Source organism: Ambystoma mexicanum, chromosome 4q, assembly GCF_040938575.1.
Source record: "Ambystoma mexicanum isolate Mex_15411 chromosome 4q, UKY_AmexF1_1, whole genome shotgun sequence".
Classification (NCBI taxonomy): domain Eukaryota; kingdom Metazoa; phylum Chordata; class Amphibia; order Caudata; family Ambystomatidae; genus Ambystoma; species Ambystoma mexicanum.
In genome coordinates this window covers 1,073,689,073-1,073,692,363 of record NC_090928.1, presented here as the reverse complement: position 1 = coordinate 1,073,692,363, position 3,291 = coordinate 1,073,689,073, and positions in this window count along the sequence as shown.

Sequence of the window (3,291 nt, the reverse complement as noted above, 5' to 3'; positions counted from 1 at the left end):
CCCTTTGTAAAGTATTGTAACGTTTCAATTTTTCTGTTCTATAGGATTGCTTGTTCCCCCCTCCCTCCCTTCCCTCCCCTCCCCTGCGAGATGCTCTCGGGAGCATCCCATTTGTGTGGGAATGAGACGCCCTTTTCATAGAAGGGCCACACTAAAGGGGCCCCTCTCCAGCGATATTGCATATTTTCAACCTAAAACTTGAACAATTAATGCGGCCTGCTTAGTGCAACTATTAACTTATATGGGTCCATGGCCTTAACTTTAACATGACAAGTGTCCAATCAACTATTAGCTTGTGGTGCTGAGGTGGATAAGATCGAAGCCGGCTTTCCCTCGTGGGCCTTGAGAGTTGCTGTACTTATGCGTTCCATCAGTGTTTCTCAAGGAGTGTTAAGTTTCTTGAATTTCCATTTGGATTGCGCCCGTCCTCGTCGTGGTGGCTTTGGTGCTGAATCTCGCAATGGGCCTGTTGGTTCTCTTCTGGGCTCGGAATTTGCATCACCCCCCGAGACCTGCAGGTGTTTTAGAGCCCTTTCTGCTTCCTCAACCGACGTGAGCCTGAACTCCTCACCATCGTATTCGAAAGAGAGCGAGAAAGGGTGTCCCCAGCGATAACGAACTCCCTTTTCCTGCAACCACCCCGTTAGGGGCCGACATCCTCTTCTTTTAGCCAGGGTCATTGCGGATAGGTCCTGAAAAAGTTTAACCTTTGAGCCTTCGAAGTTTATGGTGTCCTTGTTTCTTGCCTTTGCTAGGATTTCTTGCCTTTGCGTGTAATAGTGGCATTTAACAAGGACTGAGCGGGGTCCACGCGGTGGGCCACCCGCTCTATGTACCCTGTCGAATTGCATCGCTGGAGGGTTTTCGCCCTCAGAGAGAGATAGAATCAAGGATTTTATTTTGCTTTCCAAGCTGGTTGGGGTTTCCCCCTGCGTTTCCTCGAGGCCCATGATTCTTATATTGGTTCTCCGCTCCCGGTTTTCCAGATCGTCTATTTTGGACTCTACGTCTCGTTCCTTCTGCTCTAGGTCTTGGAGCCGAGCTTCGTACTGCATGGTGATAATGTCCCCCGATTGCTGGACATTCTCCACGGCGTCCAGCCTATCTTCTACCTTGGCCATTTTTGATTGGAGGTCTGTTACAGTTTCTGTGAGGCTTGTCTTTATTGACCTAATCTCCCCGAGAAGGAAGCGAATGTCGGATTTTGTGGCACTATCACGGTCGTTACCTGGTATCTCCGAGGTGCTTTGCGCTTCATTCTGCTCCATTGCCCCGTTTGAGCGACTGAACCTGCGCAGCGTTGCCAGGGTGGCTGGATCCAGTTTGTGCGTGGAGTTTGGCCGGCGTTTGGTGTTGTCTTGGAATGGGTAGCTTTTCAAAGTATATCTCTATATTTTGTGCACACGTGTCGCAGTGGGTTGAGATAACTCTGCAAGGTTCTCTGGGCGTTGGGGTTTTGCGCCACTGTATGAGAGTGCTAGTGCTCTGTCCATGCGTGTCGCTGGGGGTCTCCGCCCAGCTTGTCGAAGGTTTGGAGCCTGAATGGAGCCAGGTGCCAATTTGGGATGTGATGGCCACCGGTGCTTTATTATTTAAGTGCGTGAGAGTGTGGCTCTCATGCTGGCACAGTGAGCACCTGGGCTATGAGTATTTGGGGGCTCGAGTTTTGGTATTCTGTGGAGAGCTCTTCCCTGTGTCCTGCGCTCGCTGAACCAGCCCTGCAGGGTTCCCCCAGGTCACGCGGAACCGCAAGTCTTTCGCTACGTGTGTCGCCCCTGGCCTGATTGTTAAAGGGCATTCAGCGCGACCTGAGCCGGGAATCCAGGTAAGATGGGATGCGCGCCTCCAGCGGATCCATGGGGGGAGGGGCGGATGGAGCTACGGGAGCCCGTTCCTCACTTTTATGGGCTTTTAATCGCGCCCTCCCGCACTCCTTACCGGGTATCCCTTGCGTTTCTTCTGCTGCGGCCGGTTTGTGGCTCGTGGCTGCAGGGCACTTCGCTCTCGCCCGCCTCGGGATGTTCTGAATCCTCGGCTTCGATTAGTCGGCCGCCATCTTTGTTGTTGGTGTGACGGCTTCGAGCGTTCTTCTTCCGGGACCGCGTTTACCGGGAAGACGCTTGCGATTCTTCTCCAGACTTCCTCCGCTTCGTCCCTAAATGTTCATGTTCGGTCCCGTACACTTTTCGCGTTGCGTTGGGTCTTTCTTGGACGATTTTGTTCAGCATTCGTTGTCGCTGGGGAGGGAGACACGGGCTTAGGCTGCCTGCATGTCTGCGCCCCCTGGTGGTCTCCGATTTTTTATATTTTCACATTGCGACTCAGCAGTAATGAAAGCAGTGTTGGCTCAAAAAACAAGCATGGGCTACAAACCCGTAGCATTTTACAGTGGCCACTTAGATCCTGTAATGTTAGGCCACTTTCCCTGCGAACAAGGTCTCGCCGCAGCCGCTTTTGCGGTGGAGAAAGCATCAACAATAACCATGGGGTGCCCAACTACACTATTTGTGGAACATGCACTTTTTGCAATATTAAATAAACCTAAATCCACCCTAACCACGCAAAGAGCATCAGGTTATGAGATCATTCTATCCAGAGCTGAACTATCAATTGTTAGATGTAGCACGGTCAACCCTGCAAGGTTCCTAGCAGAAGTAATTGAGGAGGGAGACTATGCCCATGACTGTACTGAAACAACTGAAATGTACTCATGTACTAGAAAAGTTGAGGAAAACGCACTAGAGGGGGGTGAGCTGTTATTTATTGATGGGTCATCAACTATCGATCAGGGGGATGGTGTGAGCAGGACTGGGGCAGCAGTGGTGAAAATGATGGAGGTACCGGTGTGTGTGGCAGTGAAATGTGTACAATTACCACAGCATTACTCCGCTCAAGCAGCTGAACTGGTCGCACTGATCTTGGCGTTGAAGGAAAGCTTTGACAAACGAGTGACTATATATTCCGACAGCGCATATGTTACATCAACTGTCCACTCAGGGTTGTCGAAATGGAGAAGAAGAGGGTTTAGGAGAGCTGATGGCACCCCAGTGCAACATGCTCTCTTATTGGCTGAACTGATTGAAGTAATAAATGACCCCCAAGAACTAGCTTTAGTAAAATGCACCGCACACACCAATGGTGAAGACCACGTCTCAAAAGGGAATGCAGCAGCAGACGCACATGCGAAGTATGCTGCATACTTTGGTGAGATATGGACCCCCCCAGAGTCACAGAGAGGGAGGGGAATAGCAAAAGAGATGTTGTTAAGAGAAGGGTACACCCATCTCCCAG